Source organism: Dipteris shenzhenensis, chromosome 5, assembly GCF_047967505.1.
Source record: "Dipteris shenzhenensis isolate YYH24624 ecotype China chromosome 5, Dip_SZ_1.0, whole genome shotgun sequence".
Lineage (NCBI taxonomy): Eukaryota > Viridiplantae > Streptophyta > Polypodiopsida > Gleicheniales > Dipteridaceae > Dipteris > Dipteris shenzhenensis.
The window spans coordinates 30,730,878-30,741,784 of NC_141600.1; positions in this window are offsets into that span (position 1 = coordinate 30,730,878).

A 10,907-nucleotide genomic window follows, 5' to 3' on the forward strand; every position below is an offset into this window, starting at 1 on the left:
CCTCTGCAATGAGAGATCTTGATCGTTGATGGGCCTGTACGATCCTTCGAATATGTCTTGGTCCTATGCTCTGAACCATGGTCCTTTTGAAACCTCAACCCTAATGAGGACAATGTTGTCTTGTGAATCTTCAAATGGTGACAATTTCTTTTAGGAGAATTGAATCAATGGCCCCAAATTGGATCACTCTAAAACTGTGCTGTGAAAAAATGGCAGATGAGAAAGAGCTGCATCGTTAAGCTTGTGGTTGACGTCAAGGAAGAGACAAACTTCAACCTTGCAGTTGACATCAAGGACAAGTGATTTTCAACATGAAGGTGTTCTCTTTCACGTTTTTCCATTTTGTAGGTGTCAGTGGTAGGTGCAAAATCTCATGCACGTGTCCACATGTAGTTTTCATGTTCTAGTCCTTTTAATTTCTTTCTCTACAAGGTTACGGTGTGGCATCCATGTGAGTTAGTTTCCTTGCATGTCACAGGTAGGCACAGAAAGATTAATTCTTCAAGGCACAGAAGGAGATTGATGGTGAATGCCAACCTTTTAAGTGGCTACACATTTGTCATTTGTAAGCCAGCATTCTTATTCATGTAATACATTGTGTGTGACTGAGTGAAAGAGTGATGTGAAATAGCTTATCAAGCTGAACACTTCTAACTTACATCGTACGGGAAATTCATTAAAGGATCAGGACACATTGAGGTTCTATTGTGAGAAGCCATGGGATGATTGAACATGAGAATTTTGGCATGAGTATAGTATGGGGTAATGATGGGAGACGTAAAGGGCGTGAAGAACTTCGCAATCTATATGTCTGCAGCTCTTCAGCCTCCATGGATTCCCTGGATGGTGGCCCAGATATGCTGCTCTGCTGCTCCAATCTGCTGCCCGAGTGGATGAGTTACGAGCCCTCAAAGGGCTCCTTTTATAGGCCCCAAAGGCCTCGATATTGAGCGACCCAGTAGGGTCCTTATTGGCCGACCAGCAGCCTCTTCCCCACCGACAAAAGTACAAATTCCATGGGGCGGGTAGCCCTGATCTGTAAACTCATTCCTGCCTCTGTGTGGCCCTGTTCCAGGCCGATTTTCTGGCCTAGACCCTGCTGCAATCTGCCGAGAATTATTTTGGACCTGTCCAGGCTCTGGATACCCTGTCAGGGCTGTATGTACCATGCTTTAGGCCTTCCGAACTGAGCCGTAATACTGTCTGCAGCACCCCGTACCCTGGCACAGTGATCCGTACATCTCCTGCAGGCTCCTTTGCACAGCTCTGCCCCAGCCAGATGCTGCCAGCCATGTGTGCTGTTCCGTACATGTGGGAGCTCCATCATGTATTCCCTTGGGTGTGCCCATGTGGCAGCCCTGTCTTCATGTTTTTTCCTCGAGTTTGCCACCCACAGGGCACTGCCATGTGAAAGCCCTAACCCTAAGTCTACCTCCCCCACACTCTCCTCATATGGGGGCTTACAGATGGAGAGGTGACTTTTCGAACACCCCCTCTCACCAACACATCTTTGCCTGATCTCAACTCATCGATGAACATGCTCTAGTTTTGGTGTCAATGTCGATTCTTGGCTTTTATGGTGGGTCGTGCTCCACTAGGTTTGGTCCTGCGCAAGCAAACCATCCTGGTACACACAGCCATCCAAGGTAGCACCAGATGGCACTACCACCAGCAGTCACGTTGCCTTCAAACTCGAGCAATCTCGATGCCACCATCCTCCAACTGTCCCCCTCATAATGAGTGATCAGTCAGTCTGGAGTCTTCAAAGCACCATGCTCTCAACCCCCAGGCTCCCACTGAGCTCTCAAGCAAGTACGCTTATGGCTTTCATGATCACCTTGCACCAATCTAGGGATATTTCTTCGTCATTCTTCCACCTTCTACTTGCTCTATCCCAAAGGTCTTGCCATCAAGTCTTGGCTACAAAAAGTTCCTGTTTTGCTTAAAAAGCCTTTTCATAGAAAGGATGGTTTGAGGAGTTCCCAGGCCTTCCACATCCCCTTCCACAGTTCTGATCCTTTGGCAACAAAAGGCTTCTGCCCTCAGAAAGGTTTTTCCGATGCTTGCACCTAATAGGTTTAAAATTTTTGACATTTTTTCTGACCAGGAAAGCCCAATCAGTATTCAGCGCCTGAAAGGCCTTGAGGATCCACTGTGCCATGAACCTCGCTGAAGATTTCTCAACATTCACTATGCCCAGCCCTCCCTTTTCTTTCAGCATCGTGCAATACCTCTTGTGAACCCAAGTCCCCTCCCCACAGGAAGGTTCTAAAAAGCGTATTAACCTGAGACAAGGCTTTCTGCAAAGGAAACCAGCATGAAATGAAGTAAATGACTGATTGGACTTATTCTAGTCTTACAAAGGTATATAAATGACTGATTGATAAATATAATGATTTAGTACAAACTTTCTTCTGGCCAGGGTGGGTTGGAGACCTTGCCATCTTGCAATCTTCTCTTTGACTTTCTGGATGACCCATTCCCACCTACTCTTATTTGAACATTTGAAACCCATTGGTATCCGAACTGAATGCCTAAAATATTTCTGTTGTCAACCTCCCTTTGAATTAGCCATCCGAGTACATCAGCCGCTATAGCAACAAGGAGGGGGGAAAAGGGACATCCTTGTCTAATGGACCTTTTTAAATGGAAAGTGTCTAATGCTTTTTAATTGACTTTCACTAAGGCATTGAAAAAGCTCCTAAAAATAGGTCTGAGTCCCATATCTTGGAGAGCGTGAAGGTTAAATCCCCATTCCATTATATCATAGGCTTTGTCAAAGTCAACTTTCATGAAGCAGATGTCTTGCTCATGCTCTTCAGCATACTCCAGTCCTTTCCATAGTGTGAGGATTTCTTCCTTGGATGAATCCTTTTTTCTCTTCTCTGATCCAAACTTGCATTTTCCCTTTTAGCCTGAGTGCCAGAACCTTGGTGAAGATTTTGTAGCAAGTCCTAAGCATTTTAAGTGGCCTCCAATTCTTGAGTTCTTCCATTGGGCCTCCTTTTAGAATTAGCTTGATCATCCCTGTGTTGATTCTAGAATCTAGATAACCTTTCACTAGCAAGAGAAAAGGACTTAAGGTCTCCCATAAGCCTTGGAAGAATTCGATTGGAAGGACGTCTTCTCCACGCGTCTTTCCCTTAGCCATTTGATTCACAACTACTTTCAATTCTGTAGCTGTGATCTATCTTTCTAGATAGGAAGCGTCCAATCTGGCTACCACCCCCTCGATCAGGCATTAACTACAATGCTCCACAGCTGCTTGCCGATTGAAAATGTGGCATCATTGCTTGGAGGATCAGATCCTTGTCGACTAGCGTATGTCCATCTATATTGAGTTCTTCGATGTTTTACTGGGCATGCTTCTTTCTGAGCATCCTAAACATTTGCTCGTTTTCCCTATCCCCTTTTCCCGCCCATCACTCCTGAAGCTTCTCTTCTAAGACTTTCCCATGCCCACGTGACTCAAGCTGAGGTATAGGATGTCCATCATGACTCAAGCACACAGAGGGGGTGATGGACTCTGGAGTGAATGAATTGCATGATCAGGTGATGATGTTGCGACTGTGCAAAGGTCTAACTCTCACCCAACCATTTATTCATCCCGGACATGATTACCAAAAAGAGAGCTTACAGAGAATCTTCTATGGACTTTAATGCCATAAAGGCAAGAAGGATTGATGTTGCAAGGCATCAAGAGCACATAGACGGGTCCTTTGGAACCTCAACCCTCGTGGGGCTTCTCAAGCATCTTGGTGAAGCATAAACAGGTTGAGAAGAAAACACAGCAACGATGACGATGTTATCTGCTTGATTTGTAAATCTTCAGATGGTGACAATTTCTTTTAGAAGAAGAAAATTAACTGTCACTAGCAGCGAATTGGGTAGCTCCACAAAACTCCACTGGGAAAAATTGACAGATGAGAAAGAACAGAACAAAGACAAACATCAAGAGAGAGAAAAATGTGGTTAACCTTCCAATTGACATCAAGGAAGAGTCTTTTTCATCATGAAGAAGGTGTTCCCTTCCATGTTCTTCCATTTTGCATAGTGTCCACTCGTACGCTTCATGGTTCCATTTAATTATTTCCTCTGCAAGGATTCCAGTCTGGCATCCATGTGACCTTAGTTTCTTGCATATCACAGGTAAAGGATTTCATTAATGTATATATTGGAAGGAGATGAATGGTCAATGCCAACCTTTACGTGGTTGCACATTTTGTCAAAGTGCAGCAGATTATACGAACTGAGATAGAGAGCAAATCTGTGAATGGAGCGAGACAGCAAACTGCGACTAGAGAGAGAATAGACTGCACAAGTATACAGGAAAAACTCTACATGCAGGTGAGAAAAAAAGATCACAAACCAGAGCAGGAACTGCACCTGGAACACCACACATACAGGCTGGAAACTGCACCTATTTGCAGACTGTAAACCAAGGTAGAACTGACCTCAGAGAGCTCACGAGTAGGCTGTAAAGTGCACCTTCACAACGTACAAGGCCAGGCAAAATAGCCATAGGGATATATAGGGCCAGGGAGGCTGCTGATTTGGACGACCCAATTGACCTGGTCTGGTCTGTTAACCCAACCTTGGTTAGGTTGACCCGACCCTGGCCAGACCAGCCCCAACCAGGCGTCCTTGAACCAGCAGCAACTAGGACTCAAACCAGGCCCAAAACCAGCCTCAACTGGGCCTGGCAACTGAGCGACCTGGCTAAACCCCCTTTTAACGTACAGAAATACGCTGAGAAAGGATGAAAGTGCTACACCTCTCTGAGGGCGGTCACGCCCACATAGAATCCCTCTCTCTAACTGACACCCAGGAGATCAGTAAGTCTAACACCACCTTCTCAGCTCCTGAATGTCGAGCCATACCCAAGGAGCTGTTTTAGCCACACCATCTCCTCCGAAGCTCTACCAGCAGTTCTCAGCATTGGATGCACCTCCTCACCAAGTAGCTGTTGTAGCCACACCATCTCCTCCGCGACTCTGCTGGTTCTGAGCATTTGTTGATGACAAGGCTGGTTGCTTTTTGCCACTCCACGAGACCGCTCTTGGAATAGGGTTCTTTAGCCCTATTATGTAACATGCTTTTATTGGCTAACAGAAATGCTAGACTAGCTCACAATAAAATCTCCATGCATAATACCTTTTTCTATGGAGTAGTGAAACAAGTTAAAGGCAAATCAATGCACAACTTTAAAATCGCCAGACCTCATTGAATTACAAACTGTAGTGTCTTGTTTCCAGGTAGAAAGGAGTGAAGGAGCATTGAGCCTCTTCTTTTCTAAAAATTTATTGTACTTTTTGCATCCATCAAGACAAAGAGGCATTACATCCACGACTCTAGATGTCCCTCATAAAGGCAAAAAGGGGATTGGTGTTGCAAGGCATCAAGAACACACAGATTTGGTTAAGTAAGAAGCAGAGCCATAGATGGCCATGACCCCATCTAGTTGAGGATGTTGATATGCATTTCGTATTTTCACAGTATGCGGATAATTCTGCTGGATACTTCAACCTATGAGAGGTAAGCAATGATGATAATTCTACTGAGATGCCTCTGCAATGAGAGATCTGATCGTTGATGGGCCTGTACGATCCTCCGAATATGTCTTGGTCCTATGCTCTGAACCATGGTCCTTTTGAAACCTCAACCCTAATGAGGACAATGTTGTCTTGTGAATCTTCAAATGGTGACAATTTCTTTTAGGAGAATTGAATCAATGGCCCCCAATTGGGTCACTCTAAAACTGTGCTGCGAAAAAATGGCAGATGAGAAAGAGCTGCATGGTTAAGCTTGTGGTTGACGTCAAGGAAGAGACAAACTTCAACCTTGCAGTTGACATCAAGGACAAGTGATTTTCAACATGAAGGTGTTCTCTTTCTCGTTTTTTCATTTTGTAGGTGCCAGTGGTAGGTGCAAAATCTCATGCACGTGTCCACATGTAGTTTTCATGTTCTAGTGATATCTCCTTTTAATTTCTCTCTCCACAAGGTTACAGTGTGGCATCCATGTGAGTTAGTTTCCTTGCATGTCACAGGTAGGCACAGAAAGATTAATTCTTCAAGGCACAGAAGGAGATTGATGGTGAATGCCAACCTTTTAAGTGGCTACACATTTGTCATTTGTAAGCCAGCATTCTTATTCATGTAATACATTGTGTGTGACTGAGTGAAAGAGTGATGTGAAATAGCTTATCAAGCTGAACAGTTCTAATTTACATGGTACGAGCAATTCATTAAAGGGTTGGGACACATTCAGGTTCTATTGTGAGAAGCCATGGGATGATTGAACATGAGAGTTTTGGCATGAGTATAGTATATGGGGTAGTGAGGGCGCGAAGAACTTAGCGATCTATATGTCTACAGCTCTTCAGCCTCCATGGATTCCCTGGATGGTGGCCCAGATATGCTGCTCTGCTGCTCCAATCTGCTGCCTGAGTGGATGAGTTACGAGCCCTCAAAGGGCTCCTTTTATCGGCCCCAAAGGCCGCGATATTGAGCGACCCAGTAGGGTCCTCATTGGCCAACCAGCAGCCTCTTCCCCACTGACAAAAGTACAAATTCCATGGGGCGGGTAGCCCTGATCTTTAAACTAACCTGGTGGGGGCACACCTTTGAGGCAGTTCAGGTCCTGCCTGTCCTTATGGCAGTCAGCCAGTGGACCAGGCATTCTTGCCTCTGTGCGGCCCTGTTCCAGCCCGATTTTCTGGCCTAGACCCTGCTGCAATCTGTCGAGAATCATTTTGGACCTGTCCAGGCTCTGGATACCCTGTCAGGGCTGTATATACCATGCTTTAGGCCTTCCGTACTGAGCCGTACTACTGTCTGCAGCACCCCGTACCCTGGCACAGTGATCCGTACATCTCCTGCAGGCTCCTTTGCACAGTTCTGCCCCAGCCAGATGCTGCCAGCCATGTGTGCTGTTCCGTACACGTGGGAGCTCCATCATGTATTCCCTTGGGTGTGCCCATGTGGCAGCCCTGTCTTCATGTTTTTTCCTCTGAGTTTACCACCCACAGGGCACTGCCATGCGGCAGCCCTAACCCTAAGTCCACCTCCCCCACGCTCTCCTCATATGGGGGCTTACAGATGGAGAGGTGACTTTTTCAACACCCCCTCTCACCGACACATCTCTGCCTGATCTCAACTCGTCGATGAACATGCTCTAGTTTTGGTGTCAATGTAGATTCTTGGCTTTTCTGGTGGGTCGTGCTCCACTAGGTTCGGTCCTGCGCAAGCAAACCATCCTGGTACACACAGCCATCCAAGGTAGCACCAGATGGCACTACCACCAGCAGTCACATTGCCTTCAAACTCGAGCAATCTCGATGCCACCATCTTCCAACTGTCCCCCTCATAATGAGTGATTAGTCAGTCTGGAGTCTTCAAAGCACCATGCTCTCAAGGTGTATTTCACCCCCGGGCTCAAGCAAGTACTCTTACGGCTTTCATGATCACCTTCCACCAATCCAAGGATATTTCTTCGTCACTCTTCCACCTTCTACTTGCTCTATCCCAAAGGTCTTGCCATCAAGTCTTGGCTACAAAAAGTTCCTGTTTTGCTTAAAAAGCCTTTTTATAGAAAGGATGGTTTGAGGAGTTCCCAGGCCTTCCACATCCCCTTCCACAGTTCTGATCCTTTGGCAACAAAAGGCTTCTGCCCTCAGGAAGGTTTTTCCGATGCTTGCACATAATAGGTTTAAATTTTTTCGACATTTTTTCTGACCAAGAAAGCCCAATCAGTATTCAGCACCTGAAAAGATCCACTGTGCCATGAACCTCGCTGAAGATTTCTCAACATTCACTATGCCCAGCCCTCCCTTTTCTTTCGGCATCGTGCAATACCTCCTGTGAACGTTAGCCATTTTCCTTTGACCCAAGTCCCCCTCCCCATAGGAAGGTTCTAAAAAGCGTATTAACCTGAGACAAGGCTTTCTGCAAAGGAAACCAGCATGAAATGAAGTAAATTACTGATGGATAAATATAATGATTTAGTACAAACTTTCTTCTGGCCAGGGTGGGTTGGAGACCTTGCCATCTTGCAATCTTCTCTTTGACTTTCTGGATGACCCATTCCCACCTCTTATTTGAACATTTGAAACCCATTGGTATCCGAACTGAATGCCTAAAATATTTCTGTTGTCAACCTCCCTTTGAATTAGCCATCCGAGTACATCAGCCGCTATAGCAGGAAGCAGGGGGGAAAAGGGACATCCTTGTCTAATGGACCTTTTTAAATGGAAAGTGTCTAATGCTTTTTAATTGACTTTCACTTTAGCTTTAGTCCCCCGTAGTAAGGCGTTGAAAAAGCTCCTTAAAATAGGTCTGAGTCCCAAATCTTGGAGAGCGTGAAGGATAAATCCCTATTCCATTATATCATAGGCTTTGTCAAAGTCAACTTTCATGAAGCAGATGTCTTGCCCATGCTCTTCAACATACTCCAGTCCTTTCCATAGTGTGAGGATTTCTTCCTTGGATGAATCCTTTTTTCTCTTCTCTGATCCAAACTTGCATTTTCCCTTTTAGCCTGAGTGCCAGAACCTTGGTGAAGATTTTGTAGCAAGTGCTAAGCATTGTAAGTGGCCTCCAATTCTTGAGTTCTTCCATCGGGCCTCCTTTTAGAATTAGCTTGATCATCCCTGTGTTGATTCTAGAATCTAGATAACCTTTCACTAGCAAGAGAAAAGGACTTAAGGTCTCCCATAAGCCTTGGAAGAATTCGATTGGAAGGATGTCTTCTCCACGCGTCTTTCCCTTAGCCATTTGATTCACAACTACTTTCAATTCTGTAGCTGTGATCTATCTTTCTAGATAGGAAGCGTCCAATCTGGCTACTACCCCCTCGATCGGGCATTAACTACAATGCTCCACAGCTGCTTGCATGTTGAAAATGTTGCACCACTGCTTGGAGGATCAGATCCTTGTCGACAAGCGTATGTCCATCTATGTTTAATTCTTCGATGTTTTATTGGGCATGCTTCTTCCTGAGCATCCTAAACATTCCCTCGTTTTCCCTATCCCCTTTTCCCGCCCATCACTCCTATAGCTTCTCTTCTAAGACTTTCCTTTATCTCCTTGAGAATGCTCTGCCCCCATTCGGTAGTGGCTGATTCTTTTGCTTTCTCTACCTCCTGTTTCTCTCGCCTTCACTTTTTCTCTCTGTTGCTCTGACCCATTTGTAAAAATGTTCGTCGTTCCCTCAAAAGCCGCCCGCCAGATCTGACAAATTTTATCTTTTACATAGGGCAGCTGAAAGAAGTGAAGATGCAAGACATGGAATGGAAAGGAAAGTAGAAAAGCAAGACTAGGCAAAAATAATGAAAATGAAAGAATGCTAGAAAGAAATGTACAACCAAGCAAAGTACTTACATGATCAAGAAAGGCTTAAGGCTTGATGATTTGACATGAGAAAGTACAATGCCTTTATAGGATTGGCACACACACGCTAAGTGTCAAATGTATATGGGAAAAGTCCCATAGTGACACATGGCACTCTAGGATATAAAGTAGTATAGTACTACGCTAGAACTCAATAGAAACACACTAAAAGTCACTCAAATTGACTCCGTTTCCTAACACCCCCCAATGGAGGAAAGGTGAGGGACTACTGGAATGGAACCAAGAACAGAACATGACAATGACGGTCATCAAAACTGTGCATGCCGGTCTAGAACTAGACATGGCTCCCACACAATCTCAGAGGCAAGTGAGCATGGCTCAGAGGCTAGTGAGCATAACATAGAAATCTCATCTAGCATGGCTTAGAGGCTCATCATGCATGGATGCATGATCAACTCAGAGGTCAATGCACCAACAAATAGACCTATCAAAGCCAAAAACACATGGCTCCCACCGTACTTTTGGGAAACACCCCCAGGGCAGAGTACCCAAATATATCATGCTTAGAAAGCAAAATCATGATCTCCATCATCTTCTAGATGTTGGAGACAGATAGTAAGAGCATGATCTTGTGTCGGATGGTCATCTTCGTTTGCATCATCACTAGTGAAGGTCGGGGAACTCGACCCAAATGGGAGCTTTGCAAGGAGGCAGCATGTTGGGAGTAAAGGAGGGATCCCACATCTGTACCGATAGGGGTTGGCTTCTAATGATCACATTCCATTTTGAACTACAGAGCTTGCCATCTCTCGCTTTTCAAAAAGGAAAACTATGAATCCATTTCTCAGGAAGCGTATGTTGGTTACTACTAGCCCCTTACGCGACCAAGCAGCATTGAGCACCCACCCCTGTCAGGAAGCTGCGGGTGGTCTTGGCCCATGAATATATCCCACCACAGTGTATGAGCCTAGCTACTTAGTTGTTTCGTTCCAAAGACCAGTGTGGACATTTAAGCAAGGAAGCTTACCTAACAGGCTCTCTCCATCTGGTTGATCACTTCCATGAGTTCCTTGATATTGTCGTTCCTCTCCATCCATTTTGCAGTCTCCTTGGAAGATCTTTCTTCCTTTGTTCGTGAGGGCTTCCCACAACGTATGTTTTGGTATTGGGGAGGCTTTAAAGAAGCTTCTATTGCCACTTTGAATTGCTCCGCTATAAGAAGGCTTGCTTTGTAGCTCGAGCAGGGCTCCCACGCCCTCAGTGTCGTTCATTGGCGTTTGCACTGTTCCATTTCTCTTTCGAACGTCTTTGTCGTTACTCTGAGCTTGTGGTCAATGTTGTGTAGGTCTTTTCCTTCGAGGTGCGGAGTGAACCTATGGAAAGATACGAACTGTCCTGGGAGGTCTTGTTCATCATCCACAAAAGTCATTTCTGCGTCGTTTCTGCCAATAGCAGTCTCTTGCATGGTTGGCATCGTTGGAGCTGGTGCAATATTATCTTCCATGAATGACACATCCATCATATCATTGTTTAGATCTGGTGGAGAGAGATTTGGTG